Source organism: Nesoenas mayeri (genome assembly GCF_963082525.1).
Source record: "Nesoenas mayeri genome assembly, chromosome: 7".
Taxonomy (NCBI): domain Eukaryota; kingdom Metazoa; phylum Chordata; class Aves; order Columbiformes; family Columbidae; genus Nesoenas; species Nesoenas mayeri.
The window spans coordinates 19,499,324-19,524,274 of record NC_137551.1 but is presented as its reverse complement, the minus strand read 5'-3'; positions in this window follow the sequence as shown (position 1 = coordinate 19,524,274).

Genomic DNA, 24,951 nt, shown 5'->3' with positions numbered 1-24,951 from the left:
TACATATCATTATGGGCTGCAGCCCAAATGCATCCTGGGAGTAGACCAGAACTCCACATTAACTTTTTCTGGCTCTCTCTTTGCAGGTTGGCCGCTGTAACATGTGGACTATAACCAATCCAGGCTGCTTCAAGGATGGCAGAATAGAGAAAGGAGGACAAATGGCAGAGGTGGGGATCACACCTAGAAAGGCCATGCTCCCCCCCAGCCATAAACAGCCTGGCAAGCATATCCTAATCCACCCCTCCACACAGAACCCCATAAACACAACGTAATGTGTCTGGATAGTACCTGTTACCAGCAGGGGTGATTTTCCAGCATGCTGAGGGGAGTGTTCAGTAATCCCTTCCAAAACAGACTTGCAAGCAGGTTGGCCTGGCCTGAAGAGGCACTGAACTGAGGTTCAAACCTTTATTTTAAGACAGGCTCCAGCAACTTGTGTTTCATGGTGGTCAGAGACACATCTCTTCAGTCAAGGTGGAATATCCCAACTCAAAGTACCCCAAAGCATGCTGTAGGCACACTCTAGTGCTGAACACACAGCTCCTACCCTCTGAAACCGGTCTGTTGGGAGGAAAGCCAGCCAGTGGGCTAAGGCATAAGACTAGGACAGAGTCAAGTTAAGTTCTCAGCACTGATATGGACTCCAGGTTTCAGTGCAGGTGAGGCTTCTATTCATCCTAAGTCCTTGGGCATTTTTCTGTAGCCTCCAAACTCAAGAGATTAATGAGTCATATAGATCGCTTGTTATTTGGGACCACCAAGCTTAGGTGGCCAAATCGTCAACGGGGAGATGCAGAAACATAGGTAGGTTGCCTTACCTTGGGTTTTGAAGGAAGCCAGATTCTGGGGACCCTGAACAGTCGTGGAGTGAAGCACTTGTGGTTTTCCAACAGTCTTTTGTGACAGTCAATCCATAAAATGATGTCCTGTTAATCATGGGAAAAAGCTCTTTTCGGATGTGAATCCCATTAGACTTGTCTATACAGCACCTAGCACAGTGAGAGTCTGATGTGAGTTTCAGGAGTTGCCACCACTCAGGTAACAAATCATAGTCACAAAGTGCTGGAAGAGCAAACAGGTCTGGCCCCTTGCAAAAGCAGCATATGTTGCCCCGCAGCACTGACCCATCAATGTCCTTTGCAGACTGGGTGGGCTTCATCTTCCTGCAACCTGCTAACCAGAACTGGCAACTGCAGTGATATCCTCTAGCACACATACGATCTATGATGCCTCTCACTATGGCTGCTGGATTTTTCTTCCTAATCCCACGGCTTTCTACAGCTGCAGATCTGGATTCTTCTCCCCAGTGGCACCTGGAAACATCCCACCTTCCTGTAGGCACCCAGGGCATCACCCCTCTTCATTAGAGGAGATCCCACCAGTCATAGCTGAAGCCCCACAAAAACCAGTAGATTCCATTTCTCATTACCTCAACACAGGGAGCTTTGCAGCTGAAGGCTCTTTCCAGCTTGTGCTACTTCATCTTCCAGAAGCCCATTAAGACAGGAGGACACACTGTGCTTTTCATCCCAGCCTGGCCTGTCTCCATCCCTGTCATCCATCTGGTTTATTTGCTGGCATCAGACAGTCCACAGCTGTAGGGCTCTTGCTAAACCAGAGTGGAAGAGTTTAAGCACTTGGCCTATAATCTCCTCCCAGTGCCCGTAATGCCTTTGTGGAAATAACTCTGCTGCTGTACAAGGGAGTGCAGAGGAGCTCTGCTGTCTGTATTCCCCTGTACAGCTCTCTGCAGCTGCAGAGAGGACTTCATTTGTACTCAGCTCCAGCCATTGACGAAGCTGATAGTTGCAGAGTGAGACTACAGCACTGAATATGGGTGACAGACCATATGTGTCTTGCAGAGCTATAGATCTGACAGATCTGTGGAGTTCCTCAATGAAACCTCCCATTAGTCTGTGCAGATACTCCTTGTGAAGGGCAGGATGTAATTCTGTTTCTACAGACTCAGATGGTGGGTGGTTACCCACCATCACCTCTCTTGCTTCTGCCCTCCCAGAGGGTGGATTTCCCACCCCAAGGCCAAGCTTTGGCAGGAAAAGTCTCTAAACTCTTGCCTCCCTTTCTGAGGGCCAAAGCAGAGCTTGTGAAGAGTAAGTGCCTCCCTGAAGAACTTCAGCAACATGAGCAAACACCGCCTGTGACAACACTGAGCTCAGGTGTACTCAATGTGCCTAGGAAAGACCCAGGGAGTTCTGGCAGAGAGGACAGCATGCACACATAGCAGTGGGGAAGAGGGGACCAGGAGGACTGATGTAGATATTTGAGGGTTTTGTCCAACTTGTCTTTCTTCCCAGACAAAAGAGGCTGCAGATCCATGTCTGTGGCTCACAGGAGTGCCTCTCCTAGCAGTATGCCTGCTTTGCCCATGCCTATAGCAATAAGAAAGACAAACACAACTCTGGTCGATGGTCTTCAGAAATCTGCTTAAAGAAGACGTACCGTTCATGAACTAGGTGAATACAGTAGCCGTGTCCATATGATGACTGGAAAAATGCCACTTTGTTTAACAGTATCTTAAGAATCTGAGACTTTTTCTGTTCTTGTCTCAACAGGAATCTCATTTTGATTTTTAGATATATGGCACTGCCCATCTATGGAGCTGGGCAGAGGAAAAGGACTTTTTTTGCAGCATAGAAGCAACAGTCAATTCTCTTCCAAACATGCATGCTTTCCCCAATACCATATAAACCAGACCCAGACTGACCCATGTCTCAAACATGGGAGAATGGGATGTAAGCTTTACTCTAGAAAATCCAGCTATAGTCCAGCACCCAAAGTTTCATTATATAGAGCATCACATCTGCTCTAGACATGGGGCTACTAACTTCCAGTGTGATGTCAGCAGTTCCCTGACTTCAAGGCCTTTTTATTTTTAAAGGCAATGCCAGACAGTTATAGAAGCCGAAGTTCTTGAGCCCATTGGTAACAAACCAGAATGCTTATTACCTCAGTGAATAAGTTTGCCCTCCTCTGAGACTTCCCTAAACCCCAGGATGAGCGACCACCAGGGAGGAGATGATCAGACACTTGCAAGGGCTGTCCCTGTCGCCCCAGGACCAGTTAGCGGGAACTCAGCTGTTATTGCTTCTTTGTTAGCAGTTACGGCAGGAGCTTCCTTGCCTTGTGGCTGAGGCTGTGTTGTACCAATGACTCACAGAACATAACTAAACCATGTAAAATGTCATCCTGTGTTTGCCATTAATAAGCTTTCAATTAATAATACAAATTTCCAAGAATACCTCAAGCCTGAAACTCAGTGCTGTGCTGCGTAGCAGAGCCAATCAGGGTGCTCTCAGAGTCAAGTCACAATTAAGTAGTTTTGCTTTCCAGGAGAGATCACTCCTTGCTGTTGCTGCTGGAAAACCCCAACCCCAGCACACATACAGATGACACTGCCTCATATCGGATAAGACCTTCCTGTGATCCTTAGAGAATCCCAGGAAAACTTTCAGACTGGAGTGAAAAGGTTTTACTTCTAAGTATCACAAGACCTGATTCTGCTTGCTTGCTGGTATTAAGTTACCCACTGATGTACATGGGGCTGATCAGCTGCAAAATCAGGAAGACAAGGACTGGAGCTGTGTTTAGGAGGGCCACAGACAGAATCAAATGCATCCAAAATCACACATACCATTGGGATGCTGGGTGATGCCAGATCTTCCACCTCATATGCAGCTTTTCAATACTCAGTGTATACACATCAGCTTTTTCCTTTTCCTCAGCACAAGTGCAATGGAAACTGTGGGTAGATTTAGGCTTGTGTCAAACACACATCAGCCTTTCTGAAGGCAGATCTAAAAAGCATGGGGACATGGTCTAGGCTATGTATATGCCTCTCACATACATAAAGCCAAAGCCAAGGAACATATTGCTGCCTAGCCAGGCCCTGCACCCAGCTCGCCTTACTTGGAGGGAAATATTCCTCTCTGTGCTATGCAGACAAAGCCACTCAGTATCTCCAAGGGCACGCTCTCACACATGGAGAGCAAGGCATCTTCCTCATTCCAGCACCACCTGTGCAACTCCTTCCCTGTGCCTACAGTCATACACAGTAGCTTGCTGTCTGTACACATCTATGTCCACAACACACACACCCTCTCAGCAAGCAGGCATGCAGATCGACGTGCTCACACACATACACACCCTCACACACACCACCCCCAGGAGGAGCTCCAGGTACTGAGAGGTAATCCTCTTGGCTCAGAGCGCCTGGTGAATGGAATAATTAATTTTCTGACAAGCATGAATATCACGCAAAGGCAGCCACCCGGACATGGTGGAACATTTCCAGACAATATCCATGTGATCCGGATATTTGGATTCACCCATCTCCAGCTTCTGCTCTCAGCAGTGCTGATGACAGCAAAGCTGAGCTCACTGCGCTGATTGGGAAGGCCTCCTGGATCTGGCTAGCTGGCCTGGATGGTAGAAGGCAGCTAAACTGCTGTGCATAGCCCTCTCCTCCTTACCACCAAAGACAGAGAGACCTTGCCAGCTCTCATCCCTCACCCTACTGCTCCCACATAAAACTAACTGCCCCCCACTCTGTTCTCTGGGGCAGAGGGGAGAATTGCACAAGCAGCATCAGTCTGTTCAAACCTGACAGTCCAACCTGATGGAGAATTAAGGGCAAGTCTCTGATGCAAGAACACCAGTTCTCTAGGCCACAAATAGAACTTCTATCAGCCCCCCGTTTCCTCCCGTCATAGTTCAAGTCAGTTTGCTATCCTCCATCTTACAAAAAGAGATTAAAATGCTTGTGGAGAGCAACTACAGACTCTAATCCTGGGGGACAGAGGAAGAGGGAGCTTAGAGAAGAACAGGGGATGCTAGGCAGAATGGTATTCTTAGCAGTTCGAATTGCACCCAAAGCCAGAGGATTCCCAGTTACAGAGCTATGATCCTCCTAAAGACTAAGACACACAGCTATTTGCTTCTGTACAAATGTTCAGCCAGTGTTGCTTTAGCATAATTGTTTGGTCTAGACAGAAACAGAAAGAACAAGCTTACCTTGCTGGAGATTCAAGTCTTATTCCTAGCACTGCCTTCAGCTTTGCATGTGATCGTGGACAAGTCACCTCTCTTCCGCAGCTTAAAAGTTAACAGAAAAATACTTGGCTTGAATGTTTTGCCTGTAAACTCCTCAGATCACAAGCTCCTCAAGATCTGTGGTAAAGAGCCGGACCAAGGCAGCACTAGTTGCGTTATAGTCAAAAGGATCCCTTGGTGCTGTAGCAAAAGCTCCAGCATGTGTGGCTAGAGACTCACAGATGTGGTCATTTGCACACTGCCCAGGATATGCATGTCTACCTGTGCTCCCTGCATGGTGCCAACACATGTCACATAAGCAGTCTGCACATATCCCACCTCTGAAGTGCTTTCACCTTGGAATTCACATCAGGGAAGAAAATACCTGGCACAACTCTTTCCAGAAGACCTGAGGCCAGGAACTTAATTGTATAGTCTTAGAGGAGAATTTGCTGAGGATTTTCACAAGAGTTCAAGTCTGAACCAAACTTCAATGTGATAAAGTTGCCTTTCCATTGTGTAGGTCGAGTTCTGTCAACGTGCTGGTTCTGATCCTTCCCAGTGCACTTACTTGGATCTTTGATTTTTTTTTTTTTATCCACAGTTGTGACGCTTAGAAATATTGCTTGGCTTTTACTTGGAACTGGCAACTTTAACACTCCTTTGTGTGCATGAGAAACATCTTAATCATCTTCTCTTTTTCTCTAAGAGAAGCTAGGAAAAGAACTCAGGGGAAATATCTTACTGTAAAATTGAGGCTTACAAGTAAAAGCAGAGTCATTAAATGAAAAGCTAAAGGTCCTTAATCATGCTGAACTTGGTTTTTCAGATCCTGGGGTTGTTGCCCATCCACAAGAGCTCAGTATGTCACTATTTATATTTGCTAATAGGTCCCACAAAAGAGAGAAAGAATTGTTGTGTGATTGCCCCAGTCCAGAGTACATCGGGAAATTCCCACGGATATATACAATACAGAAATGAACAAAGACATCCAAATATCTGCCTAGTAAAAGATACATCTAGCTTTTCAAAGAGTGACATACCAATGCGATGAGGAATTAGTCAAACCCCTGGATTACATCTGGGTTCAAACTCCAATCTGCTCATGCTAATGTGACTTCCCAGCCTTGCATGGATGGGCTGAGGCTGCTCTGCCCAAGACCCTGGGATTAAAAAACAAAAACACCACAGGTGGAGTTTTCAAGACTACCAAGGGAGCTTAGGAGTGCCAGTCAGTGAGATGTGTGCTCCCATACCCCTCCACGGCTTTGAAAGACTTCCAGCCTTAGGAGTAAAACAAAAGCAGAGGATATATAAGGCTGCTAGGCCAATGAAGCTTATTTTTTTCCACCTTCCATTTGTTCTTTGTTTTCACTGCAGATTGATTTCAGATTCTTGCATCTTTCAGATATGCATATACACAGGCACATACATTTAATATATAAGCAAATGTATATACAAGAGACCGAGGCATGGAATGTGTTTATACGTGTAAAGCAACTGGGTATTTACAAGCTGTTTCTAAGGTTATAATATACATTGTTATTATGAACTGCTTCATTAACCTGTCAATCAGATTGTTTTCTCTCTTTCACCCCTCTTCTGTGTTACTCTGTTTTGGAAGTGAAGCGTGTGTGTGTGTGTCAAGTGTATTATTTCAGACAGTACAGACACACAGACACACATGGATGCATGCCCAGAAATTAATATGGTTTCATTGCTGCCTCCCCAGGAGCTTGGCTCTGCCCTACCCTCTGGACTTCGCCAGCCATGGAAATGCCTCACGGGGTCATTTATCACCCAGCCCCTGGCCAGTGGCACTGGGGTCCCAGCGTTGCTTCCCCAGGCAGGCTGGCTGCTGCATGGGAGGAGGGACCTGGCTGCAGCGTGTTTGCAGTTTGGAAGCACTGCTGATGGGCTAGTCCCCAGTAAACCCCCCAAAAGTGCTGATGTGCCGAAAGCAGCTGACACTGATGGATCTGCTCTCATCTTGCCTTTCAGTCCCGCTGCAAGAGAGAAGAGAGAGAGGAAGAGAAACAAAGGCAGAGATTAACTCTTTTGTCACAGAGCTCTGCAGTTTTACAAGGCAAGATAAAGCTGCTGTCCAGGTTGGGTGCAGATGGGACCAGCTCAGCACAGCCTGTCTGATTCTCTATGGAGTCCAATCCAGGGAAAAAAAAAGCCTGAACTGCACAATGATTTACTGACAGGGCCAGTGCTGCCTAACTGAGCCTTGTAACTTCCCTTGCGCTTGCAACCACAGCCAGGGACGCCTGGACATGGTCCTGGGCAGCTGGCTTGAGCAGGGCGTTCGGACAAGATGCAAAGGACTAGCAACATATCCGCATGGATGTGCCTTTTACCCACATGGTGACACGAACAGTTTAATGCAAATACAGACAGAGGTTCACTCGATCTCTTTCAGTGCTTTTGCACAGCTGTATTTAGCATGGCAGTGTCACAGCTACAACAGGACCCCAAATTCTCACATGCCCTGGCTGCAGGACCAAATGCCTTCAGAAAGGCAAACTGTTCTACATTGAGTCTGACCACACAAGCAGATGCCTGTATTAATACTACTAGCAAGAGAGTAATGTTAATAATATTAGTGCTAATTACCATTAGTAAAAATGTTCTTCTGCCCATGGAAAAACTAATGTCAGCTGTAACTTTTATTTTCATCGATTTGGAGAGAGGAGGAGGGATACTTTTTGTGGGTTCTTCTCCAAAACAAACAGACAAACAAAAAACCACAAACAACCAAAACACACACAGACACAAATCCATATTGAAAATGTGATGTTTCTGATGAAACTGGAAAATCTTCCGAAGAGCATATTTTTCTTTTGAGTTCAGATTTTTAAAGAGTGACACACTGTGTCACTAAAAATCCATTTTTCCAGTGGGAAACACTGCCAAGCTCTAATACCACACAGCTCTAATTCTTGACTGGATTTTTCAAGCCTTGCTTTGCCCTGTATCATTTGTGTTGCACAGTTCACAAATATTCCTAGCAGCTCGAGGCAAACTAGTCGCTGGTTAAAGTACACATTGGCAGGAATAAAGGGGGCAGGAGCCAGCTGCAGCTGAACATTAGGGATGTTTTGGGGCTTCTGATCAGGATTGGGGCCTTGCGGTGCTGAGCCCTATGCAGCTTTACAAACACACAGAAAGCACCTGTCAGATCCGCAATCCATCCATCGTAAAGCACATCAATAAAGACAAGCACATTACACTTGGACACTGACACACTCCAAAACACAGACACGTCACCGCAGCAAAAACTCCTGCTCTCACATACACTCGGCTGCACATGCAACCCTTCCTGAAGCACAAACAAGACCTCCGAGTCAACAAATAGAAAATGGGGGGCTAAGGGGAAGAGTCTTGAGGGTTTTTTTAATTCCTAGAGAAAAAATGGCCTTTTAAAATAGAAACGATAATAACAATCAAAATAATAACTTTAAAAAGCAGCATCTCCTGAGGAAATCTTAACATGCTTTTTGCCACATCTTTTCAGTTTTTATCTATGATTCCAAATTTCCTCCTAATGAAAAATTCTGAAAGCTAAATCAGGCTCCCAGAATCTAAAAGGAGCTTGTAGAATACTGCTCCTGTCTAGAGGATGATTTAAAATGGAATCTGAAGTAAAGAGTCTGTTTTAAAGCCTGAAAACAACTTTGAAATTTCAAAGTTTCCCACCACACACAAATAACAAAAATCATGTCACCATGTCAAATGCAGGCAGCCTAGGAAGCAAACCCACCAAAGAAACATCGATCATGTCTTCACAAGTCCTTAATAAAATCTTGGTCTAAAATCTATCCACAATCCACAATCTGAAACACACAGAGATGAAATATTTTGTTCTCTTGGCATCCTACAGTTTGATGAACCATTTGTGAAATCTTTGCTGCATTTCACATTCTCAGTAGCACACTTTTCTAGGGGAATAATTTTCAACTTTATCTGTGGGCTCTTAAAAAACAAAACAAAACAAAAGGTCAGTCTCTGAAGGTCTTCAGAGAAATCTGTAGATTGCTGTACAGCTGAACTTGCCTTTTTCAGTAACTTTTGCAGACTCACCTAGCAACAGCCTAAGGTCCCCAGGTCCACCCTGTGGACCCTGAAACTGATATTAGCTGCTGTAACAAAGGGCTACTTGGGCTGCCTGAATGGCAGCCATGGAAGTTTCCAGTGGCAGGGTTAGCCAGCCCCGGGCTGTAAACACCTCTGAACAAAACCTGTCTCCGTCTCCATCTCTGAGCGCTGACAGCACTGAGAGGTGCTTCAGCAGGACACCCGAGCAAGTGCCCGCCTTCAGACACCTGAGGAGTGCTGGTGGAAGGGTGAATTCCTCATGTGCCGCAGGTCAGGAACACGTGTAAGCTGCAGAGAAGCAGAGCCCTCAACAGCCGCTGCCACCAGCGCACAGCAGCCAGCCGCCCCAGCCCTGCACCAGGGAGGGCGCCCGGGCAGAAGGGGACTTGGCTCTCCAGCCATGCACCCACCTCAGTGCGCTCCACTCCCAGCAAGACCACAAGGGTCCATTTATCCTAAGAGATGAAATTTGTGTTGTTAGTTGTGTTGGTTTGTTTTTTTTTTTTATTGTGCTTTAATGAAACCCTGTTTATTCTAGGCTTTTAATTCTTTCCATCTATTACGTTTAGACAACTCATTAACAATCATTTGTTATCATTAGACTTCAATTTTAAGCTCCTTTTCCCCAGAGGAGGCAATGCAGTGCTTTTAAACATATTTGTATCATAAACAATTTCAGGGCCCTGTGTGCCATCTATTAGGCCTGGCCTTCCCACCCTTCTTTCCAGCCCTTCTGCTTACCCAAACTGGAAAGTGTGCAAAGAGCCATGATGAGATTTTGGCCAAGTCCAGGGTAGTACACGTTTCTCCCAGGCCTGGAGCCATGAAAGGTTCTGCATTAGGACAGCAGCTTGGTGCATTAATAGCAAACTCGAAATCCCAGGTTCTGTAATGGTGAGCTGCTCTTTCCACTGGGATTAATGACTACATGCTGCAGCTGAATTCATTAGGGCCTGTTAAAGATAGCGTGCTAGTCTAGGATAATGCGTGGGCCTCATTCTGTTCATTTATGGTTGTTCAGCTCCATTGGATTTAGTGAAGTCATTCCTGATTTGCAGCAGGGTCCCTTGTGTACATGCTAGATAAGCACTACGTCACACTTTGCATTTATTGACAGCTCCCAGCGGGCAAAAATCTGAGCCCTGTTATGTCATGTAAATCCAGATCAACACTCACTGAGGCTGCAAGGCATCCCTTGGATATGAAGTAGCATCAGCATGCATGGAGTGTGGTCTGTATGACGAAACGTTCTCTCTTAGAAGGAAAGTGCCTTAAGTTGTACAGAAAGCAGGAAAAGAGTTGCCTTTCCCCTGCCAGTTTTTCCAAGGTTTGCTTTGTGCTATATTTATCATATGCTGCTCATCACCAACCCTGACCAATAAAATAAAGAATTAAAAGAAGAAATTACTAACCTGGAATTTTTTTAATGTACATTTTTATCTCCAAAACTTCATTCCAAATTACGCTAAAAAATATTGACGTGACAGCCATGTTCACTCTTTCTCACATCCCAATGAGCAACCCAATGATATATCGGTTTAGAAGAAGTTTATGTCTTATTAGTAGCATTTCTAGATTATCTCTGTCCATACCAAGTCTTGTGCTGGAGCTAATGCATTGCCACTGTTGTCCTGATACCATGGGTTTGGCCTTTTAAAGTTCACCTGGTGATGCTATCCCATGTACAGCAACATGACAAGAATGCACATTTTGGAGCTACTGTGTTTCACTAGAGCCCCTGCACTCACAGATTGAAGACCAAAAGAAAATTGCTGCCCAAAGGCCTTTGTTCTGCATAGCTCTAGGCTTGTTCTCAACTTTAAAGAACTTGAGGCCATTCACAGGCCTTTCGCTTGTCCAAAAGCTCCTTCACATCACCAAGTGCAAAGGAGGTGATGCACGCAGTCAAATTTTGGTGGCTAGAGTACACACACAGGGGAACAGCAGGCTGGGCCAGAACACCTGTTACAGCTTTTTATGTGGATGCCTGCAGCTTAAAAGAAGATGAAAAAAAGGTCATACATAATATTGCAGACTGTTCATGGAGTTTTTATACCTCCAATGAACTCTACAGACTGTGCTAGAAATCATGATGATCCCAGCTGCAAGGCTCCGCCCTGCATGCTAAGTAAATTCCTGTAATTTTCTATTCTTCCTGTTATTATTCTGATCCAATTAAAGTCATTGCAGTTAAGTGAAAAGTCATGATTGGCTAATTGGATTTGGGAAGGCAGAACACCCATCAGGGGCCAGGTTTAATTTAGGTTTCCTTAAAATTTCTAAAGCCACTGTCAGGCTAGAAGAGGCAAGCTCCATCCTTGGTTAACTCCGGCTCAGAGAAAAGGGATTAGACAGTTGCTGAGTGAGCTCCCTGCTGCCTCGTGTCCATGGAGCTTTCCAATTCCAATGCCTGTGTCAGAATCTTTCTCTTTTTTTTTGAATCTGCCCCCTGCAATGGTCCTTTACATATCTCCCACATGCTCCTTCTAAGTCTCTTGTCCCAAGTCTGGTCCTGCACCATTCACCATCTCTCCTGCTTTCTCTAAATATCAGTGAAGCCCCCTCCCCCAAAACAGGATCTCCCATGTTTTTGAGGGATACTTCTGTGCAAGTCTTGTACATTACTGGACCTTCAGTTCTGGATGTGGGATGTGACTCAAACTTCTCTGAAGTCAAGTGGAAGAAGTTGAAGAAGTTCAGCATATGGAGAGCTCTAAATGCTTCTCCAAACACTGAGTGGCCAGCTCCATCCAAGTGCCCTAGATGCACACCCCATGGGCTCCAATCATGCAGTGAAGTGAATACAATAGGAGATCAGTTTCCATGAGTATTTGTGAGCAACCAGAAGCTTATCCGTGACATTTCCAACATAAACCATTCAAAAATGTTGTGCTATATTTGCTAAAACCAGACGGTTCAGTGAAAGTCATTCAAATGTTTATAATATCACAGATCCTGAGTACCTCCTGAATTTTAAGCTTCTAACAAGTTCTCACGTTATTTATTCTGATTTGACACCCACCTTGGACATAGAAACATTGAAAAGATAACAAACTGAAAGGACAGTTGAAATTGTCATATGCTCACCTTATTCTAAGAGCTGTGTGTTTCAGAAACGCAGTGGTTTTCACAAAACATGCAATAAAAATATAAGAGTTACTAACATTACCACCTAAATGTACAATAAGCCACTTGCATAAGACCAGTAACAATCAAGAAATATATCCTAACAAACATTAACAAAAGTAAGCAATAGTTAAAATGGAATCTAAATTCCCAGTTTCAGAATACTTTCAAAATACCTTTCTGGTTTTTGGTTTGGCTGTTTTGGTTTTTTTTTTTTAAGATCATGCCTGAGCATTTAGAAAAATTCAGGCATTTCCAATCTTGCACCCAAAACACAAGACTTTAAAGATCACTGGGCATTTTAAGAAACCTGGCTATTAATATTTATAAATATTTGCAGCATCAAGTGCTGGGAAGAGGAATCACTTGAAGCATTACCTGACATACCTTTGCTCCAACTGAAACAGAAGCTATGAAGATGATTAGCCAAAGAAATAGATCCCTTCTTTCGTACCTGTTGCATTTTTTTAAGAAATCATTATTTTTATTTTGATTGACAACTGCGATGTAAATGTACTCCCTGTCCCACTATTTCTAACTCCCTTGAAGTTTTTTCATGGCTCATTTCAACTGAATATTCTTTGCAAGCCTGGCCCTTCCACCCAAGGATGTTACTACCAAAAAAATTTTAATATCATTGTTGCTTTTACACAAATACCTAACACATGCTTTCTTCCCAATGGCCTTGTCAGTATTGGACTACAAGCCAGAAACTGCCAGGACCCAAGTTCCCAGCTCTTCCTGATCCTGGCATTGATTGCCTTTCAGAACCCAGCCCCTGAGGCTTCGCAGTTGGATCCTGAAAAGAAGAAGGGCCCCTCCTTAAAAATCACAGTCCGTGCAAGTTTGTGTCTTCCATGAAAATTAACATGCTGGACAGCAGATGGGACAAACACATGCTAGAGGCCAGATCCTTATGTTGGTTACACCAGCATCATCTACAAACTTGAGAGAACAAGGGCAAACAACAGAACTAGAGCAATTTACATGAGCAGTAGGTCTGCCCTCCTGCTGGCTAACAGTAACAGTTTGGATTTTCAGGCAGGGTTAGAGAGAAATAAATCCCTTATCGAAAATTCCAGCCCACTACTTGAGAGGATCCACGCTGTGACATATCATAGCTAATTCAGATGCTTTAAAAAACAAACAAACAAACCAAACAAACAAAAAAACCAACAACACACCAGTTTGCCAAGCAACAGGCTCCACAACTGCTTTTGGAGAGCCACACCGCCCCTAGAGATACAGAGGTGACTTAATTTTACCTTCTGCTCCAAATGCCTGATTTACACCTCCTAAAAATACCTACACATGGTGAAAACATTCATGGTGCAGTCTCATGGAAGTTCCCAGTAGCATCCTGCAAAGGAGCAAAGCAGACAGTGTTCAGACAGTGCACTGAAGAAGGATGCATGACACTTTGCAAACAAAGCACTTCCTCCTTGGAAAGCCTTGACCTCCTTGAATGTAAGACCCAGGTCCTGAACCAGTTTTCTCCCTGCTGCCCAACTGTCCCTTAATTCTTGACCATGTTGATTTGAAGACACTAATTTCCTCTTACCATTTCTCTTTCACAGCTTTTGTCTGGCCACCCTCAAGGCCAGATGGACCATGCAACTTTGTGGTTCTACCCAAGTCTTCCACTTCTCCTGAAGTTTTCACACATTCTTCTCTTTGGGATACAAAGTCTTCAGTTCCTTCCACTCAAGTTACACATAAACACTGTTCATTCATTCCTTTGTGCTTTTCAAAAGGAATTGGCACTTAACCTCCTGAGGATGCTGTGAAAATTCCAGTTGGATGCTAGGAAGAGCAGGGATTATCTGCCTAGATAGTCAGACCTGCGAGACACTCTTGGTTTTCTGACAACCATGAATTCACAATAAGCACCTCTGCTTTTGGATCCTCCAGTAAGTGTAGCACAAAGATTTCTGTGCTCCCAGGTCAAACGTGTCTCCTTCATGGACAGGTTCTCTGGACACATCTGGCACGTTATCAAATTAATTTCCATTGAGCTTGATCCAATGTTCATCAAAGTCAATAGTGACATTTCCTGGGTCATGCCAGAGGTCCAGTAATGCTCCATACCTTCCCATATGTAATCATTTAATTACTTCCCACTAATTACCTCTGTAGGGAGCTTTAAGATGTTAAGGCTGCAACACCTCTTCCTCATGCTCCCTGGATCAAGCCTCCTCTCCAGGAGAAGGCGATTGGCCTGACCCATGTTATAGGGAGGGTTTGCAGGCCCCTTATTGACCCATAAGATACTCAATAGCAAGCAAGCGGAAAATATACGTATCGTTACTTCTCTTGATCAGGATCTATTTCCTGAAGGACTCTTTGGAGTATCTATGCGTACATGGATGCAAGCCTGTACGTATGTCTAAAGACAACTGACCCCAAAGGTCAAAGATGACTGCTACTCTAAAAAAAAAAATTAAAAAAAAAAATGAAGCTCTCAGCTCAACTTCAAGGAAGAGGCAAAAGAAAATGATCAGAGAGAGTGAGAAAGCAAGAGAGACAGAGATAAAGAGAAAAAACCAAGGGGAAGATGATTTTCTATCAACAAAACAGCAGGGACGAATTCTAGTTCATCTCATCGAAAACGTCTCCTTCCTGTGCAGACACTGCCTGGAGCCAGCACTAATCTCCCAGATTAAAGCCTTTTAATAGCAATTAGCCCTCTCTGCACTAACCCACTGGACACTCCACTGCATATTTGGGAAAGGGGGGAGGCTGGAGGGAGTGTCACCAACAGTTTAACTCGTAAGTGCCCTGATGCATCCAAATGCTTGTCTTCCACACACACATTTGCATGTAGGCCAGAACACCATGGCAGAGAAACCTGTTTGGATTGCAGCAGAGAATGGGACCACAACAGCTAGATCTGTGTCTTGCATGTGTGAATACTTGGGTGAGTGGAATTTCCGGAGGTGGAATTTCAGAATGGCATCATGGCAAGCCAGAAGCATTAGCCAGCTACAGTCAGAAGCACTGACCTACCACCAGCTCCAAGGACTACCCAGCTGGCAACAAGAGACAGCCACAGGCAACAAGATGTCCTTAGAGCTACCTTCATGCTACCAGCCTGCTGAAGCAGCCTTGGTACTGCTCCTCCCTAAGACAGCTTCCACTATCCCTGGAGAAAAGGAGGGGGAGAGATACTTTTAAACTGGTTTTGGTTGGTTCATTTCCATATCCCATCCAAGGCCTTGTGTGACCTCTCTGTGAGTGTTTACAGGAAACATGAGCTGGTACTGCATCTGGGTCTGGCAGTGGGAGCAGCTCCTGCCTCCTGCACAGGGTGGGAGGGAGCCAGATCAGTACACCAAGAAACCCGGGTCCTACAGAAATAACCTGAGATTGCATACCAGTCCCCACTAATAAAATTAGCAGCTTGGCTGAAACGGTTGAGAGGGGAGAAAAGGAAAGTAGAGGACACTGGTGTGAAACAGCAGTCTCTGCACAGAGACTCTGAACTTCCCAAATGACAAGCCAAGCAGAATTTCTTGGAAGGAGCCACATCAGCTGCCCTTTGAGCTATTAGACCACACAAACAGGACAGAGAAAAACCTTCCATGAGGTGACTGCAGGGAGGGGAGGGAAACTACCCTGAGCTATTATTATCCTCTCCCCCATGAGCAGTGGGAGCTGCCAGAACCCCTGCACAACCCTGTGGTGGCCCCCACCCTCTAACACACACACACACACACACAACATCCATAGGGGTAGTGCAATTACTATTCAGGCTGGGGGCTGAAGATAGTCTCCTGGCCCTTCTTCTAATGTAAGGTTATTGTAATTGATATGAAGGTAATTGATAATGTGTTACGGTGAATAATGTCTTCAATTTTCTGCTAAATCCCATTTTTGTAGCCATCTGGGCTCCTCCAACTGCCCCCCTGGGACGCAGAGTAATAGATAGTAATTATTCTCAAGTCATTTACTTTTTCAAAGTGTTTAGTGCTTATCTGTTTTACAATTAAAATGGAAACGACCCTGATTCACTTCCTTTCTTTTTTATTTAAATAGCATTCACACACACACACACACACTCTCCTACATGCACTGGAGCCTGGAGGGTGTGTGCCTCTATGTGTGAGTGCATGTGTGCATGCATATTACTGTCATATAGAAACATACAGGACAGAGGTACGCAGTTCATCATGCACCTTCACTCTAAGGCACTGTGAGAACGCAATCACACAACACCAAGAAATACAAATTGCGTTCCTTTCCCCATACTGATGCCTGTCCCCATAGTGATGCTCACAGTGAATGCCACAAACACCCCACAGAAACACCCCTGGGGAGGGGTACATCCTGCAGACAACAATGCAACACCTCACAACATGCTCTAGAAACACACCACTAAATACGTCTATCTGACCCATGTCTGGGGACCAGACATTTCTACAGGATCAGTCACTGATCTAGAAATCAACTGTGAGTGCATCAAAGTTATAACATTTCACTCCAATCTGTATAAAGATAACCTGCAAGTCGTAACAACACGGCTATACCTGGAAGAATACAGTTAGGCATACAAAAGTAGAGGCCCATGTTAATAAAGAGTAGATGCCAGAATACACATGTAAATAAATTAATGTAAGCTATTAAATGCACCACCAATGAAAAGCTTTGCGCAGCAGCTAAACCTACTTCAGTATATGATCCAAACCTTCCCAGCATTAGCAGAACTCCTTCGGGTCCTGCCTCAGCTTGTGGTATGCCAGGTGAGATGTAAATGAGCATATCCATGATGTTCATGGGGAGCCACCACGCTGGATTTAAGGATCACAGTAACATTTGTAGCCTAAGCCTTCATAACCAATGCATATGAACATCTGCAGCTGCAAACTACCTCAATGAAATTCCGGCAAGGAGAGCTAATAGGAAAATGGTCCAGGAACTTTCCTGAAGCCAATATTTGGGCAAGAAAATCCAACCCATTTGAAGTTGAGCTCCAACACGCACAAATAAACATGGGGTAATGCTGCTGTTTCTATGATGTTTTGAGAATGAACCTGGACAAGGCACTGCATCAGATCCAGGCAATCGTGACCTATGGTACTTCAGAATGAGACTGCATAGAGCCAGCGCCCTTCCATGCTTTCCCATCACCTTCTCCGTTACCAGCCTGCAGACTTCTCTGACTGCAGCAAAAATTACCTCAATACTATCTTAAAGTTTCTGCCTTTACCCCAGCATCCTAAAAAGACGTGTTCATGCAGGTACAGGCTGGTGTTGAAGCAGAAGCTGAGGGAATTGAAGATGGTGAGGATCCTGGGAAAACCCTCTGTAGTGTTTTATAGACTCCAGGTTGCAAGCACTCATCCAGAACTCAAAGATCAAGCCTTTTAAAGATGACAGCTCACATCCAGTCATGATTCAGAACAAATGAGTGGTTGACATCTGAAACAGCCCAGACTTTCGCATCTGAAGACAAACTCAAAATTCAGACAACTATTTTGGGAAAACCTTTACGGTACTGAATTTGGATTATAAACCAGATCTTCTCAGACACATACCCATACCCTTGGAGCTCAAACCCTCTCTGGAGACAGGACAAGAGAAACATGTAGCTCCTTCCTAGATGTATGCTCCCCAGCTAGAGCAGTTGCTAACAGGGGATGATATTTCCCCAAAGGGGAAGAGAGACCCTTCCCTCCTGGGGACATGTACCTTACACCCTATTCCCCCTCCAAAGCCAGGATACAGAGCCATCACCTACTTCAGCAGATGGATGAGTCAATCTTTGTATAATTAATTTAATTCTGTATACATTTTTTTTGCCTGTCTGAACAATCAGATGACAGCTTCCACAACCAGCCCACATCACCACTGTCCCAGCAGCAATACGGCCAAGGTCTGTCTCACTTCTCCCAGCAAACCACTGGAGCTATGCTGTCCTTTGCTGCCAGGCAAGGGTGGCCCACAGTTTTGAGCAGGAAGATCCTGTTGTTCTTTTGTTTGAGTTTGCAACTGTTTGGGGCTGTTCAGTTATTTTTCCCCTCTCTCTCTCTCGTTCCTTTTTAATTCTTTTTAATGACTTTCCCCGATGCAATTGGCAGAGGACCGCGCAGAGACTGCTTCCCCCTGCTGAGAGGGAAACAAGACTGAGGGAAAAGGGCACCAAGGGAACTGTTCAAATCCTCTATTCATCTCTGCCAGCCCCTGTTCCCTGGTGACTAGTCCCATGCAGCCTGTGCAGAGCTAGCATGGAACAAGACAGAACCTGAGCCAGGAAAAAACTCAGCCAGCACCACAGCATCTGGCTGCCCCAGGCATGTCAAAGAAAGCCAGGGTGTCCTGACCATGAGTGTGCCCCTACAAGGGCAGCAGTGTGGGCTGAGGATAGGGAAAACAGGTTGTGGTTCACATGACTGCAACAGAAGTTCCCTAACCATGGAGAGCGGCTGGAGCCCACAGCTTGACTATTAGGGAACACACATCAGTGCTGCAGCTTGGGAAACCTGCTGCTTGGAAACCAAGGAGCTTGGCAGAAGCGGGCTTAAGGCTCCTACAGTCCTCACAAACTCCTTAGTCCAGGCACTCCCAGGCGATGCCATCCTTTGTTCCAGCAGTTCCCCCAGCTCCAGCCTGGGAATGAGCTTGGTAGAAGCCAGATGGCTCTTCCTCCATCTGCTCCCTGGTATGTGCCTGCATGTACATCAGGGAGCAGGGTGACTAGCTGGGCAGGTAGGAGTGCAAGGTGGAAGTGCTTTGCTCCAGCTGGTTGCATTTGGTGAAGACCAACCCCCTCTCCCACAGGCTCCATCTCAGCCAGTTGCAGGGAGTGCCTCAGCTTGGCAAGCAGCCCCCACGCTGCATGGCATGCAGGACAGCTCTGGAAAAGCAGCTGCTGCCATAGCAGGCTCTCCTGATTGCCAGGCTGCTGCTAACGAGCCATGCATATGCCAGGGTTGCAGAGAGAGGGGGAGAGCTCTGAGCTGCCAGTGGCATGGGCTGGAACCGAGGAGCTGGTGGCTGGTGAAAAAGCCCTGTGCCTACTGCACTGCCTCTCTGCTGGGGGCACTATCCCAAAGGATCCCTCCCTGAGCACTTCGCAGTTTAATCCTTCATTTTTCCAGCACCAAAGAGGAGCTGTGATCTGCATTTTGTAATAGTTGTTTGATAATCAATCAACTTCCAAACAGGAAATTTCAAAGCATTTTGCATCAGATAGCTAGCTAGCTTTGGGGGAATACATAGCTATGTGTTTTCATTGATTCTGGAGGTTTTCCACTGGAAAAAGGAAAAAAACGCAAAGTACAAATTCCTTTGAAGTTCCCACTGCCCTGTCATCTTCCAGGCAGACGAGAAGTATGGAGAGATGAATAAATGCAGGCTGAATAAAAGCAATGCAATAATCCAGGCACTTCTCTGTTGAGACAAACATATCCAGACCATCCTTGGCTGACAAATATTCTGAAACACATCCAACCGAGATCCCAGCAGCTCCATGGTAATCTCTACTGGTACTTCTGTGCTCCTTGAGTTAGCAAGGGCTTTTACCACATAGTCTTCCATTCTAGCGATACCTGTTTCTTTCTGCTCACTAGCAGGTAGGCACAGAAAATGGTTGTTTACCTGCTTCTTGATACCACTCATTACACACTGGGAAACTGAACATTTTACACCTTTAGTCTTCTCCTCCACTTTCCCATAGAGCAGTTCCTTAACCTTTCCTCACAGGCCCTGGTGTCCAGCTCTGTGTTCCCTCCTTGGTCTTCTCTATAGACACTCTCCAACAGATCACCATAGCTGTGGAACCGCAGCCTTCAGCCCTAGACAAGACTCCGCTGCACCGTGCCAGAGAGCTGTAGGGACTTCTGGTGTCTCAGCAGTGACCCTGGCATTGACATACTCCAGGCACAAATGTTTCCTTACTGCAGGAGTGCAGCACTACTGACTTGCACTCAGTTTGAGACCTCCCAGGCATTGCAGCAGTTCCTTCATTCCTGAGTCAATCAGAGCCTCTGCATCTACTGAATATTACTTGCCTAATTTTAGTTTATTTCTCCAGCCTATCAAGCTATTTTGAGTTACAACCCTGTCCTCCAATGGACTTGTGACCTTCTTCCAGCTTGCTACCTCCTGCAGATTGGTTTCCATTTTATTATCAAAATCACTGATACAAATATTGATCAGAAGGAGGCCCAGGACAATGCCCTGCAAGAACTCCTCCCTTTACACTGAATAATTATGTCATAGATTAGGACCATGCTGTGTTCACACAGTAGTAACTAGCATAAGAACCTGACTTGTTCTGGGGCATGATCCAACCACATTCTGGATGAGTGCAAAGGAGGTATTATAAGGAGGACAGGGGCTGGAAATCAGCTCTGAAAAATCAGAACAGAGGTTCAGCCAAGAATAACTGATAGCTGGAAACTGGTCTTCAGCTCAAGCTGGGGTAAAAACCTGGGGAAATCCCAGAACTACACTTGCAGATTAAAAACTTGTTGACTGCCATTCTCTTTCCGACCTAATGGACTGGAAGAGAAGAACAGGGAGAATTTGAAACCCTCAGCAGATTGTTTCCAGGTCTGGCTTTTCTCTTCCAATACACAGTATGTGTGGATGCCAAGCAGCAGCAGGAGAGAATCAGAGTGGTTGGATGATGTGCTTTCCTTCTGCTCTGCCACCCTATAGCACTGCATCCTGGTGAAGAAAACCAAGAATGAAAAGATTTGAGGTTTATAAAATAAGAAAAAAGTAGAAAGTTAATTTTGTAAAGCTGAAACTTCTCAAAAATGCTTTAATAACAGTGTTTTTAACATAAGACACCGGCTTTATCAGAAGCTTTCTTAACAATAGCTTACTTATGAAGAAAATACATTTCTAATTTCAAAAAGTACTGGAAATTCTGAAGGAATCCTCCATAAAAGTGACACAGGAACAGCCAGATGTGCAGCAAGGAAGTACCCTGACCTCACGGGTGAGGGAACAGGGGGTGAATACAAGTGTGGAAGCTTCTCTGCAAAGATACTTAAATCACTGGGTTGAAATAGCATTACCACAGCAAAGGGTATTTACAGCAAGTGACACTTTTCCCTGCTCACTGGAATATATTTACCAGTCAGTCTCCCCCTTGATATGTGATGCAATCTCTGGGTCTCCTGCAGGAGTTTCAGGGTTGCAGATTGACAGACTGTTCCAGGTGCAAAGCCAAAACAATTACATCCAGGTAGATACTACACAAACTCAGAGAGTTGCACAACCCCATGGGCCTGGCCAGAGGGAACACAGACAAAGGCAGCACAAATGCTCCTCCAACAAAGCAGCAGGGAGATTTGGCAGGTATCGGCACAGTGACACACTGGAGAGTAGCCAGAGGGTCCATGAGCCTAACAGCTCCTCTCACAACAGCAACCTCTCACAGCCACAGAAAACAGATTTGTTGAGAAGTCAGATAACACTTTCTTCCCTTACAAAGCAGGACCAGCCAAAAATAACCTATTTTCAAGCCCCATTGCTCTTATAAGAACCAAAAAATCAGAAGGAAGGGAACACCCATTTAAAAACATGTACATTGGTCTCTTTATGCACAGATATCCACATACAGCAGGGAGCCTCTACCGAACTGTCTTGAGCCACCTATGGTATACATCTATCTATAGGAGTTTGAAACTAGCTTCAAGCAATTCTTAGGACAAAAACCTTTCCAGTGGATTTTTAGAAGACTTCTAATACAGAAGCAAAAGGTAAAAGTTGCCACATCAAATCAAAATCAAAGCAGCAACATTTGAATGGGCCTGATCTAGTCTGTGGGTTACTGTGCCCTGAGATGCCTCTCCAGATTTCTCACCTGAAGTGTTATAATAAAATCATCCTTAGATGGTCTCTGCATAAACCCCACCTGGAAAGACCACCTTTCCCCACAGAACTGGTCTAATATAAAAGAAACCAGGAGAATGCAGACCAAAAGAGAACAATATAGAAACACTGAAGCACTGCAGGACCACAAGCTTTGGTTCCCCAGCCAGGCCTTCAAAAGAATGAAAGAGGTACATGCTTGTTTGGTGGACACCATGTGAGAACAAGGCTCACTGTTGCTCACAGTGCCCATGAGCAGAAAGTAACACCAAAAATTAACTGTTCTCAGCTTTCTGCAATGGGGCACTTCCAACCAGGACTGCTGTAGATTACTACACAGCAAACCCCCAGTTTTAGACACTCCAGACCCATTCTAAGCAAAACCACCCCACAGCTTTGCTCTTCTTTCCGTTTGGAACTCTCCTCTAGTTACGAACCCCTGGTTTCGGCATGTCACATACCACAGCAACAAGGAAGGATCAGGGTCAAGCTGAGAAGTCAGTGTATACATTGGGATCTAGCTTAACAAGACCTATGGGATATATAGGTACAATAGCAGCTGATCCACAGACAGCCACTCTACCATTACACAATCAGAGACTGAAGGCCCAAGGCCAAGCTTAAATAAAGCTCTTCGACCCAGGGGATCCCTCACCTGGGTGGAGGCCCCAGGTGAGAATGGTGAGAACGATCAGTGCACAGGACTATCAATGCACTTAGAGCCCTGGCAAAACCTTTGCCAAGCTTTACCAGGAATTCAGATGAAACTCAGAAAGGATGAGGAATTCCAAAAGAGATTGTTCCTTTGCTGAGTTGAGGTCTATCTCTAGTGTCAAGAGCTTGACCAGTAGATATTTACCCTGGGAAGAACAGGGAGGTTCTAGAGGCTGTGCAACATCCTCAGACAAAGATGGCGGTTGATAAGTTGTCCAGCTTTGGGTCAAGTCCCATCCTTCTCCCTGTTCTTTGGTTTCCACAGCCTAGAAAACAGGCTAATAACACTGATTACAGTTCCCCAAGACTGCTTCAGGGAGAAATGAATGGTAACCCCCTATGTGAAACTGGACCCATACGGCCTAGGAGGGGTGAAAATCTTGGCAAAGCCACCTGCCTCCACATTCCAGTGACAGAGACAAGATATAAGGAAAGCTGAGACAAACTGCATCAGTGAATTTGTGCTCTCACCTTGTCTTATTCCACCCAGGATATCCCCTTTAGAGTTTCCCTGAGAGATGGGTCCTTCAGGGCAGTACCTTCATGATGAAGGAATTGCAAATACCATAAACACAAACTCAGTTCTCTATTGACACTTGTTAAGACCAATACAAATCCTCAGAGCCATGTCCAGTTCTGGAGAAACATTCTCAGTCCCCAGCGGACCAATCCAATTTGAGCTCTCTCCCTCTGGAGCCTAATACAGCCCATATTGTTCCCGGGAGCAAATCCCAGCACACAGCCAAAGGCCACACCTTCAGCCCTGCATCCCTCGGCAGAGCAGGGCAGCTGGAGGCAGGAGTCAGGGCACTGCACCAAGGTCAGCTGAGCTTGGGCAGGAACCAAGAGAGACCAAGTCCCCTTCACCTGCCAAAGGCTGCATGCATCTCTGTCCTCCATCTCCAGGCAGGAGAGCATCCCAGAGGGCAAGGCGCTCTCTTTCAATCTCTCTCCCCCAACCTCCATCCTCCTTCGCACCCTGCAGGGTGTTGGACACACCACCCCTGCCCAAGGCAGCTGCAGCAGCAAGGTGGGTGCCTCTCCTGCCTGCTGCCATCCCTGGCTCACCGCCTGCCTGCAGCCAGCCGAGCTGCTCCAGCCTGCCCGGGGTGGGCGAGCGGGGGGCCAGGCAGGCTGCTCATGTATAACTCGGGGCGGGGGCCGAGGCACGTCCCCCCAAGATGACTTCAGCTGCATTCCAGCGAGCCTGGCAACCTCCTGCACACACAAATAAAAGGAAATGAGAAACTCGGCAACAAAGAAACTGGCAGGGAAGCCACAGAGACACACAGGAACGGGAAAAGAGATTAAACACAGGCTCAAGAGTCCCAGCGTGCTGAGCCTTCCTCTTTAAAGCCTCCCTTTAACTTTGATGGGGGGGCACAGGAGTCTCCTTTTCACTTGAAAGGGCAAGAGGAGGGGCTGGATAAAAGGGATCCAGCATTATCCGGAATTGAGAGCACAAGAACGCGCTACAAAGCTTAAAAAAAAAAAAAAGAAAGAAATAAGTTAAGTGCAGGCACCCAGCTTCCCTGCATCCCTGCATACCTTTATTGGCAAAGATCAGGAGCTGGGATCTGAGTCTGGGCAGAGATGAGATCAAAGTGGAGATGTTACAGGAGGAAATTTAATAAAACTTAATGCAAAGTAGTTTGGTGAATTGTCTTCCCAATTTCCTGCCTTTTTTTTTTTTTTTTTTTAAGCAATAAGATAATGGACATTTGAGGTCCCGCAATTTATAAGGGAAGACACTGATTTATATTGATACTATATATTATCTAAGAGTTCATACCAATATATTAGGCCACACTCTCCATGCAGAGCCACAGCAGTGCAAGACAACAGGCAAAGAATTTGCACCAGACCAGAGAAAAGCCCGGAGCAGCTGTTCCTCCAGAGCTAGGTCTGATTCCTTGGATGAGCTAATTTCCTCTTCTGAAACACCTTTGGGTGTCAACAGGATTGTTGGTAGAGAACAAACTCGCTCCTTCCAGGCACACATATAGCACACACTTGGAAGATGATCTTTCTTCATGTTTCTTAAAGAATTATAGTAGGTAGAAGTAAAATGTCAAGGGGGACCATGGGACTCAGAAGCCCTGTCCCAGCTCTGAAGGCCCTGGCTACACAAAC